Below are 12,800 nucleotides of genomic sequence, written 5' to 3'. Positions count from 1 at the left end.
TCAGTGATGCAGGGTTAAACTGTGAACCATCTGAATGAAGGCATTACAGAAAAGTATAGAAGAATGGCTGTTTATTGTATACATTTACATTTTGGATGAGAACATATATTCTACAACATAAGACAGAGTTTAATTCATTTAGAATTGAAAGACTGAGTTAAAGAAAATATTCGTAGCATGATTTAACACAAAAATACACTAAAGTTTGCTGTGAAGTTAGCCAAAATATAAACTGTCCAATCTACTAGCTCAGCACCAGGACTTGGATGTGCAAAATATCCAATATTTCTAGTGAAAATAGCAGCAAAGGGTGTGAATCTGTCAGAAGGGCAGAATGAGCAGGTGAAAAGTTATAATAAAGCTTATTATGCTTTGACAAGTCAGAGTGACCATTTAGCAGGAAAACATGGGGACAACTCCAAAGAGCCTGCAAAACACTTTAATAGTGCATTGTAAAAAATAATAATAATAACAACAAAAAACATATATATCAAGAAAACTAAAAAACACATTTCTCCTGTTTACTCAAGAAAACAAGAGAAATATCGTTAGGTTTAAGGGTTATTAGGAATATGGCAAGTGCAAAGTATGTGCTAAATTCATGTATGGTAACTTAACAGATCATTTACAGGGTAATTAGCTAATTTAATATATATGGTCTAATCATAGTCCCTTCAACTATTTGTGACTTAATTAGATCTTGGATTGTGTTGTTGTTATTTGAAAACTGGTCTTCATTTGCCTCTGCTTCTTTCTTCTTTTTACACATATACACAGTGTTGGGAAGGTTACTTTTAAAGAGTATTCCACCACAGATTACAGAATACATGCCCTACTCTCATTGAGTAACGTAACGTATTCTCAATACTTTGGATTATATAATATATTATCATGCTTTTTTACAACTACATGAATGTACTATTTCTGTGTGATTTATTACTATTACTGAAGGTTACTCGCCATACCATTACTAACTAGAGATTTAAATCTTAATATAAAATGAGTAACAGTAGGGTGTATATAAAACAGGTCCGCGGCTCCGAACCGTAAAGGCGTAAAACCGTAAAACCATAAAGGGACCTCTGGCTAATACATCAAGTTCCGTGTCGGGCTCGTACTAGCTTTACTTTGTTGTCTGGGTCAACTTTGCTAGCAAGAGACAGAGAGAGGTGTTGAAAGGCTGCTCCAACGCAACTTAATGTTTCAGAGGAAAACACGAAAATGTGTACAGTCGAGTCTTAATAGCTTACTTACAACTGGGCTCGTCAGACACTCTTTTTGGCTGCAGTGGTTATTATTATATTTACATGCTTCCATCTCCCGTTTCTGCTCGCCCATGAGGGTACATTCTTTAGGGCGATGCCTGTGACACTGTCTTATTGCCTTCATATTAAATAATTTTAAAAAATATTTCTTCACGTCATTATGAGACATGAGATTGAGAAACAGGCATTTGAGCCCCTTAATGCATGTTTTGTTTGGGTTTCCACCGGCGTGGAATTACCAAAAATAGAGAGGGGATAGCCTAACATGTCAAACAGGAAAAGACCGCCGTGTAATCCACTTATTTCAACAAAGTAACTGTATTCTGAATACCCCGTTTTTAAACGGTAACTGTAACGGAATACTGTTACTCATATTTTGTATTTTAAATACGTAATGGCGGTACATTTATTCCGTTACTCCCCAACACTGCATATACACTGTTATCATCCCCAATGGTTCATAGTTTTATTTCACATGAAGTATTTCCCAGCACAGATCCACCCAGCTTTGACCTAACTAGAGGTCTAATCAGCAGGGTAATTGAAAACACTTGTGTGGTAGTGCATGGCCTTTAAAGCAGATGTAGTTTAATTTCTACACTCTGTTCTCTGGGGATTTTCCACCCTAAGCATGTTGAGATCCTAAATAAATGAGGAAAAGAGGATAATGATATAGTGGCTTGCATAAGATTTATTATATTTGTTTTCATTATTGCAGTAGAGCGTTACAGCATATGGAAACATATGCAGCAAAGAGACGATAAAATATATATTTTTTAAAAAGCAAAAGAGGATCAAAGTACAAAGGATGGGAATATTTCATTTTAATGTACAGTAGTCCATATGAAGCTTCCACACAGTATACAGAAAAGCTGATAATACAAAAAAAAATAGATGAAGGAAGAAGTTATTGGACAGTGACACCAAGCACTCACTACTGTCCATCTGTTTCCTTTCGGCCATAGCCCGACTTTCTCCAGGAGCTCACTACATTAATTTTCTCACACTTACCTGTAAAGAAAAGTATGACTGATCTGGATTCTTACAAATTATAATGTGACATTTGGTGGAAAATGCACTGCAGATTCCAATGAGGGAGATAATGAGATTTAAAGGGGCTTAACACTGCTGGAGTGGGCCAGAATGGCTTTCCACAGCTCCACAATTGACTGCATGGCTGGCCTCAGTGTCAGCTTATGTCACTTTTCATCTGTAAAAGGGCAAAATTGAGCATGGGTATTCCATCTAAAGTAAGATCTCTTATTCCCAGACAGAGTGAGCTCTTTCACCGAGCTACACACAGAATTGTTCCATTGTACCGGTTCCACAATGATGCTCAGCTTTTTCAGCTGATCATGCACAAACACACATGTGCTCCAACAGTCAAGTACATCTGCACATGAGAGCTGCGAAACACACACTTGTGCACACAATAGCACACAGGCATGATTTCCCACTTGCGTGTGAGCCCGCCATCGGAGCGAGCAGGGAGACGACTGACAGCCAAGGCAAAGTGCTGATGGTAAGCAACATTTGCCAGGAATGCTCGAAAGCTGGGACAGTAGGTTATGTGTATGCACTGGAGATACCCACTTTAGGACAGCTTTACAAGTCTGATGCGTAATCGTACTTTTTGAAAAGATATTTTTTTACACATGGAATCTATCAGAATCACTTGATTTAAAATGAAGTAAAGGAAATTATTTGAAAATTTGATTATTTGAGAAAGACAGATGGATTAAAAGAGCAGAGGAAAGGACAGAAGAGTTAAGATTATATTGCAATTTCCCAGTAAATGTGATGTAGGCATGTTTTGTGTGGAGTTCAAGGTGGAAGCTGTCCTCTATCTGTATCCTAACACTGGCCTTAAAGCAGCTCTTTTGTAGGTTAGTGAACTCTTCATCCTTCTGTGTCCTCAGACAAGCACATACATAAAAACACCTTTACAGACTAACTTCCACTCATAACACAGCAAACTCATCTGTAGGGAGTTGAACTACAAAACTCACCCCACATAAGCATTCTGAATCCACACATAGGCATTGAATCCAGTGAATCCACAGAGTCAGGACTTGTTACCAATGTTTGTGTACGGGCTCTCTTGTGCTTCTGACAATGTCCGTTTGATGCGATTTCCACTCAATCTGGACCATGCTTTGCAAATATGATTTAAATTTTGCACTAAATGTCACAAGAGAAATTTGTCTGACAAAAATATTAATAATAATAATAATCAAAATTCACTGGACACCTGTCCTAAAGCTGACTGTAGAGCACAGTTACAGCTAAAAGCAGATTAGCTTGACAAAGGACAAAGGCTGAAAGCAGGGAAAATATCTCGGCCGGCTCTGAACAAAATAAAGGTAACATCTGCCTTCCAGCACTTTGAAACTCACTTATTAACACCTTATATTAAATTTGTTTCATAAGTGAAGTGTAAAATTGGCCCGGTGGAGTCATACGCACTCCTTAGCAGCGCAATATGCCAGTTTTGAGCTGTTTGTGCTAATATAACTGGCTGCTGCTCTCATAAAGATTTCAAGAAACCAAATAAGCAAGTAATATCTTCAAAATGTTACACTATTAGTTAAAGTCTGAAAGAGAAGTTGGAAATGCTACATGCCCATCCACTAAACTCAACTTTTTATCTGCTTGGCTAAATAACTCTGTGCCAGCAGTAAAATTAACAATTGCATATTCATTCAACATCAAAATCATGCTTAGTATACGGCGGCACTCTGTACATCCAAAATCCATTCACTACCAAAACGACGTGGTGTATTTGACCTCGACTGAGACTGCCAGCTTCTCAACATTTTCCCACAGCCTTCTTTGCCACCCACTAGTACAGTGGGTGGCAAGTGCAGTGTCACCCAAATTTGTCAACAACACTATGAGAATTTGGGTGCGCATCCTTTTGGGTCATATGTTTCCAGTTTACTACATTTCATCCCATCACATTCTTGCCCACGATAACATCTTGGTGGTAAAGATGCTCCTTCTGATGTGGACAGTCAGAATAAATAAATACATTTAAAAAAAAAAAAACCCACACACACACAACCTTAACTTAGATCTAAAATTGTATGCAAAGAAATTTTGACCAAGTAGGAACACACAAGCAGATATCCTTAGATACTTAAAAAAATATTCTCTCCTTTCCTCAAGTCCCATATTACTGTCTACTGCAGTCATGCAAGACTACTTTCTTCCTTTCTGTCCATTTCTTTGTCTCACACACTGACCATCCAGCCTGGCTGATCATGCCCATTGGACCATCCCTGATATACCTAGTGTGAAGCGAGGCATGCACATGCCAACACGGCGTCTGCATGCAATCTTGATCTCGAGTCACTCAAGCGGGCAGACGGAGGACATGAGGAACACTGGAACAGAGATAGAGAGGGAGACCGATGGGTTGCCACTGTAGAGATGATCTATATTTCATGGACCTCTCAATTAGTGTCAGTGTTCATGGGTGAGAGGTTAGGGAGAAGTCCCTGTCTACTCGGCCCGCTTGTCTGCTCACCCTTAGCCTGTACTGTGGAACCCCTTACCTTTTCCCTCCCCCAGCCCCCCTGTACACAATAGGATTTCTGATTTTAGTTCACCTCGGGGCTTTTCAAATCTTAATGAATGAGATGCCACTGTAGACCGCTGACAGCAATTTCTTATACAGTAGGTTATAATGGTGTTATTATAAATGTGAGAACAAGAAGAATAAGTAAAGATGTAGTGGGATGCCTCATTCCGCACAGATGGCACTGAAGACTTAGATACATGGACAATAACAGTACCAGATTAGCCCTTTTGGGTGAATTCAGCTACTGTTTCAAACTGAATCATCTTAACACATAAGTGGTGTGCAAATGTATATCTCAAGGTATAAAAAGCAGCGTATTTTTGGTTATCTGTATCAACATACCTCTTCTTAACCTTTAACGTATACCCATAGACATCATGTCATCACATGTACAAGATACATAGTTTCTCCAACTTAGCCAGCAGAGTGATCGACTCATTCATTGGTTCAGTCCTGCACAATTTGTTCATACCGTATGACTATTATTTCTTCCAATTATTAGATTTTTACTGAAGAACTGTTATATAGTGCAAATGACAGCTTTAGGCTACACTGAAATGCAGGGATGTGCTATCATGCTGAAGTTAATAGCTTTTTGTGATTTCAAATATAACCATGCCCACATGTGTTTCAAATTAAAGTAGTAATTGGAAGCTAATAAGATGACATATGACTTTAAGAAATCGTATCTGGGAATTTGTCTTCAGCTTAATTTCCATCAGGTTAGGAGACACAACAAGAACTATGAGAAAGTCTGTTCACATGTATTAGGTATGCCTTTGGTGTGGTTCAGGGACCTGTCTCATGCAACTGCTTTGTAAGCAGTGCAATCAAAGGGAGTATTTTTGACACATGTGCACAATTTGTGCAAAATAATAGACAGAGTAAATCCCTGGATATGGTCCTTGCTTGTCATGTGGTCACACCCTGATGGGAATAGAAGTGATTTTTTAAGTTTCCAGGGAACCGGTGAACAAGCAGAACAAAGTACATATAACAGAAAAGGCCGCAATAAGTATTTAGGTTCCAGGAAGACGAATTAATAAGTCTATTATTTGTTTCTCTGTATACCTTACTATTTTATAATCCCTGTTAATGCGTGCGGTCAGTGAAGAAGTATTTTCTACACAAGACAAACAGACTGTAGCTTTAAGGTTTATTAGTACTGATGCATCTAATCCCACTGATGGGTTTAGTTTCTTTTTTCCCAGTAAAGGATGCAACAAGTGAGACCTTGCTTATCCTTTGTATTTCCAGTGTAAGACTCTACTTTTGCCTCAGCATGTAGATTACTATTACAAGATTCTGTCTAATTCTGTCTGGATTCTGACTAATCTGTTTTTTCAGACAGGTACCAGACACCTAGATAATGTGTTTCCTCTCCACAGCATTGTGGTTCATATCAGAGTACTACAGCTCATATATTAGGGTGTTCTAAAACTGTGAAGACTGGTATAGAAAACTGGAAAACATGGTCTATGGCATACTACAAAATGTGTACAAACTCAACACGCATATTTGACTTTAAAGATAAGGATCTTTTCTTGTGAGCCCTTCTTTGCACAATCTATACAATTACAAGGTATGGTTTCTCTCTTTCTCCTTCTAACCCAGCTGGAAGCTCCATCTGCTAGGTTAAGGCTTGTCTGATGCTCCCCTGTGGCTCATTTAACCAGGGAAGGAAGCAGAGGATAGAGCAGAGGAGAGGAGAAGTGGATATAGAGGCTGAAGTAATAGACAAATAATTAAAGGGAGGTTGTATAAGGTTCTGTTAAAAAATAAAAAAACAACCACCAATCAAAACACAATTGTCTAAAGCAAGCTGGATAGGACAAGATCTGGTCAAATGGAGAGAATGAGCACACTTATATGCACAAAGGAAACCCAATTATAGAGCAAAATCTGGTTATTGTGTGCATGGATGTGAATGTTACAAACGGTTTACTGTTAAGCAGTGGAAAGAGACGTATATAAACTTTTCACTTTTACTCAGTCTTTGAATTGAAGCACATATTACCTTCATTAATGATCCTTCCTTTCCTACAAACAGAGCTGCTACAGTGTATTCTTTGTGTCTGAGGTTTTTGTCTAAATCCAGTCCAATATAGACAAAACCACAGTCTAGAAATTTGTGTTAAAAACACGCTAACTATCTTTGTCTTCACCGCTCATTCCACCTTAGCAGTGCAGGTTTCTCGTAACGTGGCATTTAAGATAATCAGGTTACTGCTCAAAGCCGAGAATATCCATGCAAATCAAATGCACTTACTGGGATAGATAGGCCAGGTGGTCTCTAAGGGGAGCGATAAACATTGTGAGTGTGGATACCTTATAGGATTTACTACGTGGCCCACTTGGTGGTCACAGGGGTTAAAGGTGAAACCTAAAGGCCAATAGTGATTAGTTCCCCAAGGAAGGATGTAATACACGGATGGCCTTGAGCTCATCCAAGCATTTTTCCTCCTCTGTCTCCCTTTTACACACATTGTGGAGCGACCTTGAGAATGCCTGCTGAATTTCTTGCTTTTTTTTTTTTTTTGCTTTCTTTAGCCCTACCAAGCTTCCTCAAACTCACTGAACAATTACTGCTATAGGAAGCACAGAAATGAAGGAATCTCTTTATCTCTATTTCTGCTGTGGGAAGAGACCTGGTGCTCAGGGGTACAAGATAGACTGTGTGTGAGAGAGAGTGTGGGTGGATGATGGTAAACCTTGGGTCAGGGCCCGTTCTCTCTTCTTAATGCTTAAGGAAGCTAGCAGGAATAGCTTCAGTGAGCACTTAAGGGTATGCCCTGGGCTAGGATTACCATGGGCTGGGAATTAGGGAGAAAGGCAAAGGTCGGAGGGCTAAGTGTGTATGGGTGTGTGTGTGTGTGTGTGTGTGTGTGTGTGTGTGTGTGTGTGTGTGTGTGTGTGTGTGTGTGTGTGTGCTCGTGTTTGTGTTTAGATGCTGATGTAAGGAAAGATTAAGTGTATTTTGTCATTAGAGTGCAATGGGTTCAAGGAGTAATTCATTTTATTACAACCTGGTTGTTACTGCAGTAGTTTTATATTATTCCATTTCATATTGACTGTGAAACCATGATAAAGTCTGCTGCTAAAACTGGGAAAACAGCGACACTGGAAAAAGACACAAACATATGATTGGACAGGCTGCGCACAAACCAGCAGTTTACTTAGATTATCTATACCACGTCATTTAGAGGGAAAAAAACAGTAAATGAGCACATCCAAACAACATCCACATCCAAATTACACATAAAAACTGAATGTGTGCATAATTAGTACACCATACACAGTCAATGTTGATTATTGGAGTCAGTCTGTAAGATGTGGTAGAAGTACACTAGCGAATTCTAATCATGGGGTTTATGCACTTAAAGATAAAAGGGATGATAAAGCAAAATGCACGTGGATTACACTTCTCAACCTTAGCAGGAGAAAGCGCCGTATAATTTGTCTTTCATTCATACACAGCTGTAGCTCAGGTGCTGCCTGGATGTCATTGTCTCATTTAAAAACAAAATTCTTTGTTATGAAATACCTGACACTTTCATCTCTTCATATAAAATCTAGAAACTTGGATGAGAGAGCTGCAAGGGATCATTAATGTATACGATGAATGGTGTGGGCTTTATTTTAAAGTATGTCCATCTGAGTGCTCATTTCAATGTTGTTCAGTAAAATCTTGATTTTAACCTAAAAGAAGGATTTCCCAGTTATAATTAAGCAGAATAATCCTTTAATATCCACCAACATTCAGTTGCTTTTGTTTCTAAGTGAGGTAGTTTAAGAGGCATTTTGTAAAAGTTTGTTTCTTGTGGAATTAGTTTGGATTTCTTTGCATCAGGTCAGGCACACAGATGAGGTGGATGGCACTGGTTCAGACCTGGAAAACAATCTGATTTGAGTTCAGGTCATTTGAATGTGCCACACTAAACAGAACGTCAGCTGACCTCCGTAAAGCCACAGCGCCAGATCTAACAGTAATTTATGCAACTGAAACTGATCTAAGTGTAGATCTATACCTCGTGGCAATGTCACAGAGTGGGTCTACCTTCAGCAATAATTTGAGGCCCAACAAAGTATAAGCAGAGATGAGCTGCTGTAGCTCCAAGGCAATGGAAGTGCTGATCTGAGAGCAGTCTCGGAGGCCGGCTGAGGAGAGCTACAGCTTTGGGCTCTGGTGAGTAGTGAGAAATTAATTAAGAGTGAAACAGCAGCAGGAGGGAAGATAGGAGGGAGGGTAGCAGAGGGATTGAAGAAGAGAAAGAGCATGAGACAGAAAGAGAAGGAGAGAGAGAGAGAGAAAAGGAGCCTCTGGGAGTGGGCTTCCTGGAGGATCAAGACTATTATTGCTATTATCATTGTCTAATTTCCCCTCCTTTGCTCCCTCCTCCCATCTTCCTCATTTCATCTGCCTCTCCCTCCTTTCTTTCCATTACAATTTTTCTCCTTGTCTCCTCTTCTCTCCAACCTTTCCTCTCCTCCACTTGTTATACAAGCCTTCACCTCTCCTTCTTTCTCTCTCCTTTCCTCTCTTTTCTGGCCTTCAGTGTGAGGACAGGCTGCTAGCCAACGGGTGCTTCAGAGGAGAGAGAGAGCAAGCGAGAGCCTAATGAGATGTCTATCGCCTCCGTCTAGACTGGACCAATCCTCTCAGCAAAGCATCACCACCACCACCACACCGCACTCCTCTGTACGAGACACCGTATCCTGTCTGCCTGCCTGGTGCTGCTGCTGCTGCTCCAGCTCAGGGAATAGCAAAAGGCAAGGTTTGTGTGTGCGGACAGCGTGTGACTGGGGGGTGCATATGTGGCAGTGTGTCTAGGAGGTGTGTGGAAGCAGTGTGGAAAGGCACTGGTATACCCACTGGTATATGTGTGTTTCTGAGGGGTACTTGTGGGGAATGACTGTGTGTTTCTCCTGTTTGTGAGTGACAGTGTGTGCCGCTGTCAGTGTGCTATCCCTGTAATTCAAGTGTGTGAGAAACTGGCCCTTAGGTAGACAATATTATGATGGATGCCCTCATACACACACCCTCCTCTGCTGTGATTGCCTGTTAGGGCTCTACTCTCACAAACTGAAAAAAAAACTGCCCTCCAAATCCACAAGAATACCCACTTTGCTTGCAGAGGCCCCATTTCATGTCCTGATAGGCAGGCCTATGGCAGATCTCCAACACAGGAACCTCTAACACCAGGGGGCCCGCTGTTGTTTTGAAGAGACCTCTCCACTGGCAAAGTCACTAGAAATACCCAGTTTGTGTGTTTGCTAATATGCATTTCCACTACGTTTAGTTATTCTATAGGATGTTTCAACATTTCCCGAATAAAAAGTAAACATCCACCAACTACGCATGTTAGATATCCTTATGTGACTCGCCAAGCTTCCACACTGAAAATTAGTTCAATCATTTCAATGAAATGAATGGATAAATGAGAGATTTATTTATATAGAGCTTATTATAGATCAGCTTGAAGACCGTCACTGTTTAAATCTGTACACGTATACTCTAAAAACATTTTTTTAAATTTATTATTTGTATTTTTTTTGTTTGTTGTTGCCAGTGTCAGTTACAGTCTTCTAGTGAACTACAGCTCAGGGCATAGTTTGTGTTTCTTTTTTTTTTCTTCCTTTTTTTTTTGGTAAAGAAAATAATAATTCTGTGATGAATAGCGCCCTTAAACCCATATTCACAATGAATATGTAAAAAAAGATGCATTGTCAACTAGACAGCTTGATAGAATTCAGCAGACAGACTCAGTAGCTTCCATTCACAATAACAACATAAGTTAAAACATGTAACCATGTCGTGAATTAGCATATTTTTGCGAATGCTCAGTTGCGTCTCTACATAGCATGAAGTAGATTTATTTTTTCCCAGTGTCACTGTTAAAAATAAATAAATAAATAAATCGTGTCATATTTTAATCGTATCATATTTTAATCGTATCATATTTGCTAGTAAGGTGAGGCCTTTTTTTGCAGTTTATAGCTTAAAAATACTTTCTGCAATTTATTTGAGTTTTTTAGGGGAAAACAAATCACACTGACGACGTAGAAGTCTCAAAAACGTATAAAAACTCATGTATCGCCTATGATACACTTGGCGTTAACAGGTTAAGGAGCCACTGAAGGGGCAGCTGTTAGCATCTAGCATGCTCCTATAAAGGTAGCGGGCTTCATATCGCCTGTCAGCTCGGTTCCCTGTGGGGTTGAGCTGTGAAAAGCAGTAGCTTATCTCACCAGAGGCCTTCCTCTTACTCTTTCTTTGTCTCTTTACATAGGTTTTATAATAAGGAGGTCTTGTCAGGCATCTCTTATGGTAACCTGGTCACTGAATGCACACTCTCTGTTCATTAAAGTGCCACTTTGGAAAGGTCAAAGAAACTAAGGGGTAACGAGACAGAGAGAAATGAAAGGGAACTGTGGGTGAGAAAGGGAGAGAGTGGAAGAGAGACAGAGAGCTTGTTAGCAGCCATGCTGAAAGTCTGCTCCAGTTATTCAGCTGACTGAGAGGCACCGCCTTTTTTTTTTTTTTCCCAAAAACTCTTCCTCACTGTCTCTGTTTTATCCCCACACCCTCCCTCCCGCCCTCTCTTCTCCAAGGCCCGTTGGTTCCAGGTGACAGGATGACTGAGGGTCAAGCAAGACTGCACATTGGGTAACTCACCTCGCTCACATGAGAACACACACATTTACTGTCTCTATCTCTCTGCGAGACACACATGCACACACAACATGCTCGCTCACTGGGCTTTCGACTGCAGGGCTCATTAACTACACTACAGCTGCCCCTGTTTTAGAGACGCTCCTCAGCACGCTGTCTCTCTCTCTCTCTCTCTCTCCCTCCCTCTCTCTCTCTCTCTCTCTCCCTCCCTCTCTCTCTCTCTCTCTCTCTCTCCCTCCCTCTCTCTCTCGATCCTTGTCTCCCACAACCACACACATATTTAAGCTTCCTCTGTCTTTGTCTCCTGCAGCTAAATACACACTCACACTGCCAAAAGCACAGATATTGTCCCTCACAGCATCGCTCAACTTTCTCTCACAAAGCTACAAGTAGAATAACGAATAACAGTAATAACAAAATTCATGATTTTAGTTTTGCTGCAGATTTTCAGATTATCGGAAGAAAAACAAAATACGTGCTCTAAACAAAATGCTTCCAAGTTTTAATAATGGTGGGAAATTTTTAACCACAAATAAAATCTTCGAATCAATTTGATGGAAATAAATAAATAAGTAAGTACAAAGCAATTTTTCAACAGACATAACATCACAGACTCCACAGCTACCATAGCAAACCATGCTAAATATATGTGATGATTATTAGACCAGTCTTAGTATTCTTATGGGTTAGTTTCTTGTCTTCTAAGTTATTTAATAGACTTGTTTGTCTTGAGGGGGTTTTCTAGCTTAAATTCAAGAATATGTTTTGTACACAAACTGCATTGGCGGCTGCATTGAACTACTGGGTGTCCTCTATGTATGAATGGTCCATTTGATGTTGAAGTCCAGGTTTTACGTATCTGGATAAACACTTTTTTATTCACCACATTCAGTCTGAAATAAATGTAAAGAGTCTTATATTCAGTTTTTATCTAGGCAGGTTTATGCCCCTATAGCCTTAAAGTAAAAGACAGAAAAACATTCAAAAGCAGCCCAAAACCTCATAAACTGGAGTGGATTCTTCTTCCATCCATGTTTTTATTGTACTTTTTTTGCCCAAAGTACTGCATGTGATGTTCACTTGCAAATAGTGCCAAAATAAGCTTAAAATGGCAATGATATGGTATAAAAATGGTAGGCTACAACTTGTGACCTTCAGGTGGTGAGGTTCTTCGCACACTGGAAATGCTTTCCAACATCTGGTTTGAACTAAAGGCTATCAACTATCCACCACTCTAAAGCAGGGCTGTACCATACATTAATTTTTCACTCCTCCTTGG

Source organism: Diplotaxodon limnothrissa, linkage group LG11 (genome assembly GCF_057381915.1).
Source record: "Diplotaxodon limnothrissa isolate DT_005_m linkage group LG11, D_limnothrissa_male_GT1.1, whole genome shotgun sequence".
NCBI lineage: Eukaryota > Metazoa > Chordata > Actinopteri > Cichliformes > Cichlidae > Diplotaxodon > Diplotaxodon limnothrissa.
The sequence above is the reverse complement of the archived record's forward strand: the minus strand, read 5'-3'. Positions refer to the sequence as shown.